This window comes from Pelmatolapia mariae, linkage group LG20 (assembly GCF_036321145.2).
Source record: "Pelmatolapia mariae isolate MD_Pm_ZW linkage group LG20, Pm_UMD_F_2, whole genome shotgun sequence".
NCBI classification, from domain to species: domain Eukaryota; kingdom Metazoa; phylum Chordata; class Actinopteri; order Cichliformes; family Cichlidae; genus Pelmatolapia; species Pelmatolapia mariae.
This window is the reverse complement of record NC_086244.1, coordinates 33,512,040-33,525,103: the sequence shown is the minus strand read 5'-3', so window position 1 is coordinate 33,525,103 and position 13,064 is coordinate 33,512,040.

The window sequence follows — 13,064 nt, the reverse complement described above, 5'->3', positions numbered from 1 at the left end:
CAGGGGATTCAGGAGATCCACATCCAGAATGCAGAAGCTTTGCATAAGATGAATGACTCAATGTAAGTGTCAAGAGAGACCATGAGTCATGAGAACGGACACCCTTCAGCAGGAAATCCAAGTCTCTACAACAGAATGGGAAGACATAAAGGTCTGGATGCCCTTGGCCCACATGGATGTCTTGAAAAAACAAAAATTATGAGGCCCATTCTCATCTCTAGGTTGTAAATTTATTGCTCCAGATCAGAAGAAGTTTAAAGGTCAGATACTTTGAACTGGAGGTATAAGACCTGATTAAAATACATACAAATACATACAAAAATTATAATTGAAGAAGACTAGAGCTACAAGTATAAAAGAAAAACTGAAGGAAAAGGTTGCTTTCTTGAAGAAAAAAAAAAGAGTAACCTGAGAAATTCATATTTTCACAGAGGATTATGAAAATTTGAATGCTTATAAGGCAACGAAGGCAGAAAAAAGGCTCTGATCAACGAAAACAACACCCTGCAGCAAGAGAATACGCTGCTAAAGACAAAGCTCTCAAAGGAGCAAGAAGAAGAATAATGAGCTAAAAGCCTTCTCAAGATCAACCTGCGCTCTGGCAGACACAGTCGAGAGGCTCGGCAGCAAACTTCAAGGTGAAAAAAGTTTTTGGCCCCACGTATGACTCGCTGAAAGTTGAGAGAGATGACATAAACCGACACAGTGACATCCTTCATAATGAAATCGAAAACTTCAAGACGATGCTTGAGATTGAATGCTCTTGAGGGGAAGCGTGCGGGAATGAAGGTGGAGAACAGAGAACATGAACAACGCCCAATATGTAACAAGATGCCCTAAAACAGGAGATCCAAGAGTTAGCGAAAAGAAGCCAGCTCTGGTCTATATCTGGGCAACTCAGTTCAGTTTCAGATGAGAAGCTGGGATTTCAGTTTTCTTCTCTTTGAACTCGGACTTTCCCGTCATGTTGCATTTGGTTTATTGCTGCTCCTCTTTTAAGTAATAAGACAACCTGACTGACTTATACCCTTATTTATTTACTTTTTGCTGTCAGTCCTTCTAGAAGCAAGTGTTGCCTCTGGGCAGTTATTTTCCAGCTTCTCTCTAAATAAATAAAAGGACATCTAAAACTTTGATTTCATCAGCTACATAAAAACTGCATGTACATGAGAAATCTCTGTTACAACCCATTAATCTCCTGCACGGCAGGCCCCCTATTCACCTGGGTACAACCTTAACCCCTTTTCCACCCATCTGTTGAGTGAACAGTAGCCCTCGGATGTCACAATATGCAGAAGCAGACTGTATGCATTGTGAATAGTGGGCCCAAATGCAGACACAAAGGAACATGGAACCAAACTTGAATGAACAAAAAGCGAGCCGTTTAATGTGGCTGATGGAGAAATGCAAAGCAATGCACAAGGCAAACAAAGACGAGAATAAACAATAACTTGAACTGGGAAAACGAAAAATAAACATAAAAAACCCTAACATGAAACTTGGCATGGATACAAAGATACCTGGAACAAAGGAGGACAGAGGACTTAAATACACAGAAAAGTAATGAGGAAAGTGGAAACATCTGGAGAAACAGCTGGTTAGAGTGAACATAATTGCTGTGTCCCAAAACCTTGGCCACATCCTTCGGAGGACCCAGCCTTCGCGGGCTACGTGGGCTGGGTCCTCAGGAGGCCGGGTAGGTCGGAAGTGAGCGGATGTGAAAATTGGGTGGTCTAGGCTTCTCGATCTGTTCCCGCCCTTACTTCCGGGTATTTCCGGTTGCTAGGTCCACAGCGCGAAAACGTTATGAAAATGGACACAGCTGCTTGTTTACGGGCACTTTTTACGAAGATTATTTTAATGTAAAAATAATCTTAAATCTTAAAGCCTAACAATACAACCGCTATAAAAATGTAACTTTTGTACCACCAGATTTTCATATATTTACATTTAAAAGTGTATTCATCTCCCAGTCTCCCGCTTCAACTGCCATTGTTACGAGAAAAATACTGCAATGAATTCTGGGCAAGCTAGCTATCGAGCTGGTGGGTAACAGACGTCTACGAAAACGTTGGAGCACTTTTGCAAATATGAGGTGTCTTGATAAACCAAGCAGCTATTTGAAGTTTACACAGCTACATTCTCGCTTGAAAATATCTTAAAAGGTTTTTTTGTGACCCAGAAAGAGTAATGAGAGTAATATTAAAACTAAGTAGCTGCCGCCATTGTTGGAAACTGGAATTGGCTGGTCCGCGTTATGAATTCTGGGATATGGTGGGCCACGAAGGATACCTGACCCATCCTTCAAATCTGGGAAAAAGGAGGACAGATTTGTCGGCCGCATTCGGAGGAGTCTACGAATAGGGACAGCCTTCGTCGCGTCGCTGTGACGTAATCGGTCTACAAATGTGGCCTAGGTTTTGGGACACAGCTAATGACGCCACAGGGGAAGTAAAACTAAACACAATAAACATGGGACACCAGACCTCTTAAAAATAAAACAGGAAACAATGAGAGACTTAGACATGGCACACAAACTTTACAACATGAAGCACGCAGACAAGAAACACATGACATATTGACACTGAAGATAACACTTATAAATCAGGAGTTATAGAAGAACTAAAACTAGAATGAAACTCAACTAAATCCTAACTAATAATGGCAACACAAGAACTTGAGATATTTACAACAATATAAGGAAACAAAAATACAAAACAAACTCAAAACTGCTGGGTCACAGACCCAGCTCCTGACATCGGAAACCAGATCTGTAACTATATTATCATAAAAATACAAATGAATAAAAATGTACACAAATGTAAACATAAATTCATCACTATTTCAGTGCAGAGTCTTGATCAATGACCTACAACACGGCTGTGAATTCCACATTGTGGTCCGGCAAAGGCGATGCATCATTAACATTGCTCTCTGTCAGCTATTTCTCCCGCGGCTGCTGGAAGGAATGAGCAAGTTCTGGGATTGGGGGTAAAAAGCCGATCAGTCGCTCACATAAATTTTCCTCTAGCTTTTCACAAAAGAAATATTACTATTATGTTGTCTGATGTTTTACTGGAGCTCCTCCACTCGAGCTAAACCCGGCCCATAAATAGTATTTTGGTGAAGAGGTGAATGAATCCATCTTTTGAGGATTTCCTCCTCTGCACTCGAGAACACTTAGCTGCAGTAATGCAGGGTAAGCAGAGAGTGAGTGTTTCTGTTAAAGTTTGGAAATGACAGGGTGCTGCTTTAGCTCATCGGGTTGAGCAGCTGACTCATATCTCAATAACAGCTAAAAAGCCCCCCACCCCCCCAAAAAAACAACATAAAAAAAGGTTTGAAATTTTTTACTAAAACCTGATTTAAATCCCTTTAAATGTATCACGTGTTAAACACATACTCATGCTCAATCCTTTGATACCTGCACTGCATTTTTCACTCTTACATGACTGCGCGACCTTTCTCTGCGAAGTGATAGTTTTAAAGACAGTAGGGGACCGTATTTTATTTTCCGCCGCATTCCCGTGATTTAAAAACCTGCTGATAGCCGAAACAGGATATGGGGTAGAAATTTTACAAGAGAAATGATTTTTCTTGTACTCGTCTTGCAGCTGGTATTCCATGTGGAGACTGTGTCAAAGCAGAAATGTCTTCTCACCTCCTGCCTGTAAAGGCACCAAATATAGTGTCTCATTTGTTATCCCCCTGCTGCATGAATGTGCACTAAGAATTGTCATTTTCACACAAACCCCGCCCCCCATCTACACATGCCACGAGTCTTGCAAATCACGTAAAAAGGGGTACTGCGACTTTAATTAAAATCTTTTAAATGAAGATATTTCCTCAGCTCTATTCCTACCAGGTTTACATCTGTTTCCTCTGCCAAGACAGGCTGACATTTTGTGTTCCTGTAATGGAGACGCAACGAGCTTCCGAAGGGGGTTTTATAAAGTGCAGATCTCAGAGGTGGTGTGACAGCTCTGCTGAGAGTGGTAGATGACATGTCCTTATTGAAAATGATTTTTGTTAGAGAATGATGGAAATATCTGCAGAGGGACTAAAAGAATAAAGCTTGACCTTCTCTCTGTGACTGCTGAGGGAGGAACCGAAGACAGCGGATAATGATATATTAACCTTGTACAAGAAAACGTGTCAGCTTTTGTCCATGAGGAAAGTGAGACGCATTTGTTTGTTTCCCTCTGGGGTGGTTTAAGAAATGACAGAGAATTTTTGGGCACTCCACTACAAGGCAGAATGATGCTGCCTTTTAGTGCTGTACTTCACAAAACAAAGCGTCTTTTCTTCTTGTGTCAAGTGGGCCTGACCTTGGATCAGTGAATTAGCTCCTGCTAATGGAAGACTTTGCACTCGCACAAAGCAGTGTTTTACATGACTCAGGCTTTATGCAAACTTTCTGCTTATTCGATGAGTTACTTTGCATCGCTGGGCTTGTTTGCTGTAGTGTCAACCACGCGGAAGATGAAGCTGATAAAAGAAAAATAAGAAAATGTGCTGCGTGCGAGCAGGCGGTAGGATCTCAGTGGACTTCTTTCACACTTGCTGAACTCAGTCGGTAGAATTTATTAAGCAGTGATCATTGCAGATTCTTACTCTTCATTAGGTGCAAAACATGACCTAGTGGATGAGTGTGTGTGTGTGTGTGTGTGTGTGTGAATTGCCTTTTGACTTGGGTGTCATAAAATGTGGTGCTTCAGCACGCTCACGGGGACAGCTGCTTGACAGGAGGTAAATTCTAGAGGTTTAAGGGTGATGAGAAGCGCAGAGTGAAGAAAGGATCATCTGTCTCTTTGGTCATGTTTGCTGAGCTGGTAGTTTCCACTTTAATAATTCAACCCCCATGTGCACAGGATTGGACCTCTGTGACAGGGATCAGCTCCATCCATGCCACGAGAACCAGGGAAGGCGGGTGGGGGACAGAGCTGACGATAAGAGTAATCATGAGGTGGTAAAAAAAAAACATAGAATCACTTAAAGGAAGTGAAGTGGCCACTTGTCCTGTAAACTCCTTAAAAAAATGCTGGGGCAAATTGTTGAACATGTAGCAGAGGCAAAGAACTCTGGTAACGTTCAGTGAGGGGATATGAGAGCACTAAATTACACAGCCAGTGCTAGTAGATACAAATATGGTATCAATTTTAAAATCCTACGTCCTATTCTCAAGTCACATTCACAAGATTTTCAGTAAATGCACCTATGATATCTATCTGAAGCATCTATGTCGCGTCATTCTCGAGTTATTGCATTTATAAACTTAGGTGACCACAATACCCCATCAGCCTTTTACAACCGAGCAGTAAAAATGTCCTGTACCTACTGAGAAAGCACGAGACAATATTAAATGTTATCCAGCATAAAAGTGTAATTAGCATAACAACATTAAAAGTCCAAAGTCCTAATAGCTGCACAGTCTGCAGTGTTTATTAATTCATCTGAAGTTTGTCCTTGCATACTTTGCAAGAGGAAAGGCCATTAAAATGAAAAGGGGGTTTCCCTTGGGAGCATGAATCTACACAGCAAATCTTTTAGCAATCTGCATAATATGTCTTCACATATGAACAATGTGAATGTTTGCAGTTTTGTGAATGTGAACGGGGTCACTTCTACGCCCTTTTCTCTGGGCCCTATCCCCAAACATAATAGTGATTATTATAATGGGGTTTATGTTGTCTGTTTTTGGTCTAATTTAGTTACTATTCTGTCCAGTTTTTCTTCCGGGGTTTCCAGCTGTTAATCGTTTAGTGAAGGCAGGTTTATATGGTTATGTTCTGAGCACAGATGGATAGGGGCACAGGAGCAGTTAGGGCCAAAAAGGAAAGAGCCACTGAAACCCTTTGAATATATTGACATGGTGAAATAAAAGAGGTGGCACCTTGCTGTGAGGCTGCATTTTGTTTAATGTTATTTTCCTTTTGTTTGGCTGGCTTCCCTTGGGTTGTTCTTCTGTTTCATTAGGATTTTGCTAATGAATGCACCTGCTCCTGCCTGAAGACCTGCTGCTTAAGCATCCATTTTTAAACTTTCTGATGGCAAACAGTAATGTGACATACAAAAAAGCAGACAAAATATTAAAAAACATCCGCTTAAGGTCAGGCAGGTGTAGAGGAAAACACATATCATTGATTTTCTTTCGTCTTCAGGTAGTTCCTGGGGTTTGTTTCCTGCTGAACTGGGAATCTTGCTCCACAAACCTGCCGACCAGAAGGTGCAACATCTACTTGGAGAATGGGAAAATATTTAACCTTTGTCTTGGTGTAGTCGAGTCAGTGTAGACGTCCAACTTCAGAGTTGTAAACCACCCCCAGACCTCAATATTACCACCATTATCTTTCACTGTGGGTTTGATACGCTGAAATATCAACCCTTCTCTTACTGGCAGAAACATCCAACCTGGATTTATAAGTGGTTAGATTTTCTCCCCAACTGCTCTACTGTGAAATGACAGCATGCCGTAAAACACGTCAAACATTTGGCTTTGCTCCCCCTGTTGAGAGGCTGCTATTTATCCTCTGAGATGTCACTTCCAGACTGTCATTTGACAGGATTTTGCAGATTGCATTCTTTATTTAAAGCAAGCAAAAATACATCCTTTAGGTGTTTTGTCGTAGGGCCTAAAGTGCTTGTTTGCTTAGTCTATTGTGTTTAAACTCATACATATATATAAATATATCATGTATATCTTAATAATATCAGTGATGAACACTTATTTACAGCTATGCATGACAACACATTTACAGTGACCCAAAAATATCACTGCACTAAAAATTGTTTGGTATTTCCAAATAATGTACACATTACCTTGTCGAGCTCTTTGCTGACATCACTGGTTTAGTCCAATCATCTTTCTGCCCGCCTTCTTCAGGCCAATCAACCTCTGCTCCCCTTACTTTGAATCCCATTGCTCATCTGTCACTCTGCCTTCCACACGCCTTGGTGCAACCCACCTCCTCCTCTTCTCCGCCTCTCCCATGTTACTCAGCCTCCATCCAAGCCTCCATCTTCATCTTCACCACCAGTGTGTAGACTACGTCCGGACACCGCTGGGATTCCATTCTGCTGAGGTCTCTGATGAGTTCTCAAAGTCTAATCGCCAAATAGCTTAATTGAATTCTGTATATCAATAAATCATGTTCATTTTCTTTTAATGATCTCTCCTCATTGAATCATAATTTGTAAGGATTTGAATGTTTTAAAATTAATTCCCTAAAGTTAAATAGACCTTGATAATTCTCGTACAATTGGCAGTTTATATAGTAAGTTTCACCCAGATTGGGAGATTAGGAGGAGTTATGGAACAAACATACAGTCATTACAGTAAGATTCTCTATTGCTTTTCTTTTTTTTTTAGTGAACAAAGCGACCTTCGGATAGTGTGGTCACTTTTAGTCTGTCTGATTGTGACAGATACAAATAATGTAGCTTTCACAAGGCTCTTTAGAGCTTTATACTGCCCCCTCCTAGAAATCTTCAGTCTAGCCATAATTTGCACATGGTAATCCTCTCTACTTCTGCCACTTTAGCTATAATGTTGCCACTGTTGCAGACTTACTCTAAGTTTATTCTGTATGTTACCTGAATTTTCACTAAAATTGAAAAAGAAATTGACCTTTTGGACAAAAGCCTTAACATGTCAATGTAAAAAAAATGTGTTCATACAGGATTGTTGTGTTTCTTTCTGAAAAATTTACACAAAAGTATGAGAAAGTTTCGATCCCACTGTACCTGTGATAAGAAATATTAGCCAGTATAACAGTCTGCTGGACTTCTTATCACAGTTTCAATATCTGATTTTCTTTTTCTTTTTTTGATGAGCTCACATAAAACAGAAACCCACATATAAAAATGGGAAAGAAATGAAAATGAAAAAAAATTAATTACTGTATTCAAAACAATAAAACCAGCACACAATAAAAAGTAGGGAAACCAGATATTACTGATATACATCTGTTTTCTTTGGGTGGTACTGGTAACGCTGATAACTCTGAAATATCCTGTTCAAATAAGCCCGATTCACATGGCTTAGAGCAGGACGGGAGCTGTGAAACACGCTCTATGGATTTAGATACTTATGGTGGCAGAACTGTTTTTGTTTCTGGGGCTTTGATTTTTCACATTGCTCCATGCTGTTACATTATTTTGTAAAAATCGTGACAGGACTGACAGGACAGAAGGAGGCCAACTGAACCTTAGAATAAATAAACCTACCAAAAAAAAAAAGAAAGAAATAATTTTTAGAATGAGTGGCATTCATTTTTAATGCACGGCCAGGCAAATTTTAGAAGTGGAACAAATCTCTCTCTAAAAAAACACACACACACTTTCCATGCCCGTGACATCAACTGTAATCAAACCGCAAACATGCATCATTCAGCGTACTGCTCAGGAACAGATATAAATCTGTAGTGTTGACATCTTCACTCTAGCATTTCAGCGTACTGAAGAAAAAAATGATGACAGAGGAATCAAAACAAATTGATGTGCTCCTAATCTGCATATTGATTGGGAACTTCATCAGGCATCTCTAATGAGCACACAAAAAACAGACTTTGAAGATGAGATTAGTAATTATGATGAAGTTGCCATTCAGAATGATATGCAGCTCTTCAAATCAAGATCCCCATACATTTAAACATAATCAATTATGATGTTTCTCCTTCAGATCTACAAGAGAGACCGCTCGCTGCAGATGTTTATGAGGTGGATGTTTTGAAGCTAATTTTAACTCTAGCAAGTCATGTTCCTAACTAGACTCAAACAAGGAGAGAGATCCTGTATGTAAGTAAAGGATATTATTTATTGATGTGCAGGAGATTGACTAAGCTAACCAAAGCATGCAGGCAATTAGACTTTGAAACAGGAATCCAGATGCTTGGCGATAGAAAAAACGATCATTCCATCTCAAATCAGAAAGTTTTTCTGCTCAATCGGCTCGGATTTGCACAAAGATTTTATGGTCCAACATATATAATGATTGCTGTGCCTCACAACAAGAAGGTCCTGAGTTCAATTCGACCATCAGGCTGGGGTCTTTCTGTGTGGAGTTTGCATGTTCTCCCCGGGTACTCCGGCTTCCTTCCACAGTCCAAAGACAGTTACAGTTGCAGTTAGTGGGGATAGGTTAATTGGAAACACTAAATTGCCCATGGGTGTGAATGTGAGAGTGAATGGTTGTCTCTGTCTATGTGTTAGCCCTGCGACAGACTGGGGACCTGTCCAGGGTGTACCCTGCCTCTCGCCCTAAGACAGCTGGGATAGGCTTCAGCGCCCCCCGTGACCCTGAAAAGGATAAGTGGATGGATGGATATCAAATAGTTTTCAAGATGTTTTGTTTGAAAAATGGCCTGCGCACCCACTTTCAGGCTTTATTTTGTCTTGCACGTTGAATCTGAGGCAGTCTTTGAACACAAATATCAAAAACTAAAAAAGATAAAAGCCTCAAATTTTCACATGTTTTTCTTACCATCAACATGAATCAGGTTCTGTAATTTGAGACAGAGACATCCAAAAATATCTGGATGTTGATTAGTTAAAATACAAATTACAGAAAAAGTCCAGCACTCCTGCCATATTTGCCCCCACAAAATTTCTACTAAAAACTTCTATTACAAAAAAACTAAACATTGCAAAAGATCACTGGTGGTAAATATCATATTGTTAAATTTCACTGCAAAATAAAGCATGAGTAGTATTTGATATATACAAAACTTAAATTTCACAGCAATCTTTCTACAAGTCCAAACTTTGGACCACAGAAATTTTATGCAAATAAGACGTTTAGTAGAGTTAGGGGCGGCTGATGGACACTTCAGATCAAACTTTCTAGAAAAGGACGAGATGAAGGTGGAAAAGAAGATGACTGCATGGGTGAAAATCAAAATGACAATAGGAATGAAGTTTCAAGAACCAGAGTGGTAGGGTCTTCAGACTAGAACCTTAGTCAACTTAAATTTAAAGTCAGCATGAAGCTACCACCTTCTTATTGCTATGGTGAATAGTTTAGATCTGTTTGTGATCCAAAAACATCACCCTTGCCAGAGGCAAAAATATGAGTTTCACGTCAAACTGTTGAACTTATCCTCCAGGGTCCAACAATGTGTGTACAGTATTTCATGGTCATTAATGACATGCTTGTTAGGCTTTTTCACTTCAGAGAGAAGCAGTGTTCTGAGCCCACATACATTGCCATCTCCAGAGCCGGCTAAAAACAGTGCCAAAATGTCCCCATTGCATCATAAAGTCAGCAAAGAGAATAATCAAAGTAAAAAACAAAACAAACTCTGACTACCCATTTTGACAAATCCCTCGTCTCTGGGGGATTCTGCCTGACAGATTGTGCTATTTTTTTGAGAATTACAGGATTTCAGCAATGCAGTGTTTGTTTGGTGTGGCCTCAGTTCCCCTGTGTGTTGTAATCCCATACCTATGAAAGCATTCTTCTCTTCCTTGGGCATATGTGTCCCCTGGTGTCCCCAAGTCAACCACAACTGCAGCAAAGCAATTAAGTGCTGCTCTGGAGTCCCATCCCACTTGACTCTTAGCCAGCATTTTCACTTAGCACACTGTCTCCCTCTCCTACCAAAAAAGTTTCAGCGTTAAAGCATTCTGCTTACACTTGACAATCAAGCCTCTTACAGCACCGAGGGGGACCACCATTGCCATGACATCCTGATAATAACCTGTGTTGTCCAGCCTCACAACATGAAACACCACCACATACTTAAATGGTCAGCTTCGGTCTGTTTCCTGAAATTGCCACTGACTCCGTTAAACAACGTGCAATGACAGCGTATAGCATAAAGAACAAAATACAAATAAAAATCCATAACAAATGAAAAAGTCGTGGTAATTGGTCAATGATTGTTTTCTGCAGTTACAACCAGTAATATGAAGAGATGGATCTTTGTCACCAGCTACATTTTGTTGTTTCCCTATAAGTGCTGCTGAGCTGTGTTTATCCTTGTGGATAATGATGACATCATAGTCTAGCATATATGCAGCTCTCCGATTTTTGTCACTTTTTCAGTGAAGTGTTTGATTACTTGAAGTCTGAACAAGATGAGGAGCTGCACTTGATACAAAATGAAGATGAATGCATACAGCTCTTGGTTTCTTCCTTCTTTTGTTGTTTAAGAAACTGAAGACTACTCTGTCCTTGCTTTTTATGTATGACTATAAAGAGAGGTGACAACTGAATGGAAATTCCAATAGAATAAGGTGTTGGGCCACTTTGTGCTGTGAAAACAGCTTCAATGTGCACGTCTCTTCTTCTTCTTCTTCTTCTTCTTCTTCTTCTTCCAGCTGCTTTTTCAGTGGATCTGTTTCACCCTAGCCCTAGCATCCTCCTCTATTACACCAGCCCTGTGAATGTCATCCTTCATTACATCCATGAATCTTCACTGTGGTCTTCCTCTTTTCCTCCTTCCTGGAAGCTCAAACTCCAAGCAAAAATCTCAGCATCCTAAGCTCCTAAAGTCTGTTGAATACTACTGAAAAAGCCATACTGCAGCCATACCACACATCATTCACATAATTTTTATGCTTGTCAAACCATTCAGTGACACCTCATGCACTATGGATGGCACTGGAAGGCTTCACACTGATCAGAATGTGCTGGGTATCCGGAACAGCTTTGTATTGATTTTCTGTGATCTTTCCATGTGAGAGGGCGTGTTTACCCACACCACGCCAGCAAAGCACGATCAAAAACGAGGCTCCTACTTTTACCACTGTAGGGGTGAAGGTTTCGGTCCTGCATGTCTTCGGGCCTATTAGATAACAGAATTAGATTCGAATTGGTTTCAGAGTCTTTTTGAGTTAGAAGTCCTTTTTAAAACCATTTTGTGAAGAAATAAAATTAAATAAACATCCATTATCAGTTTTAGGAGTTCATAGGCTTTTTGTATCTTTTTAATCTTTATCTGCTGTGTACTGAGCTGTTTCCTTTAAAGCTGTTTATCGTCCATCATTTGATGCTTTCATTCGTTTCTTGCTCATTAGCAGTACATCCTTGTTTATGTTATACAAGACGTGTTTTATGTTTGTCTCAGTGCAAAAATCGGCAGCTACATTAAAGCCCTTTGGCTCAGCTCTTTAGTTGATCTGTACTGGTGGCGTGTTAACCTCAGACTGCCAAACAAACACTTCAGATGTGTGCGGATATTGAAAGGAGCAGAGACACTGCAACTTCTGCAATTTGTTCAGACATGCACAAAGAATATTTTATGCTTATTATATGCCTGTGGATGGAATGCTAATTTCATAGACAGAGGTAGAAGAGACAAAGGTGACCACAGCTAAACACTGCTGTAATTAAACATATCAGGGGTGGCTGAATGGCACTTAGTGTAAAAAGCTGGGAGTGATGACAGTGTATTGTATGCATTTTACTGTATCCTAACAAATTTGTTCATATTTAACTTAAAATGTAGTTTTTATCTGCGTTCTTGAGGACTATGAATATTAGATTAAGAGTAAAATGTAAGAGAAACGTGATATATTTCTGTCCAAAGTCTGCAAAATCTGTCTGCCTGCAACTTTAAAATATGATGCATGCTGTTTAATCTATGCAAAGACTTTACCGAGATCACATTTGAGAGTTGGTTATGGCCCAGCCAGTGAGAGAATGGTAAATGGACTGGTACTTTTCTACACTAATGGAGCACTCAAAGCACCTTTTTATTACAAACCTCATTCACCTGATCACACACACACACACACACACACACACACACACACACACACACACACACACACACACACACACACATTCATACAAGTGTTTTTTTCTATACCTCAGAACACTATCTAACATTCGTGCCTACACTCATGGGGGGACGCATGGGGAGCAACTCTGGGTTCAGTATGTTGCCCATGGATGCATTGATATGCAGACTGGAGTAGCCAGAGAAGCAACCCGCTGACCTTCTGATTGATTGACAACTAGTGCTGTGCGATTTGGGTATTGATCTGATACCAAGTAAATGCAAGGCCAGTTTTTCAGATAGTAATACTTTTAACTTTTAAAGCTTTTTAAAGCAGATAAT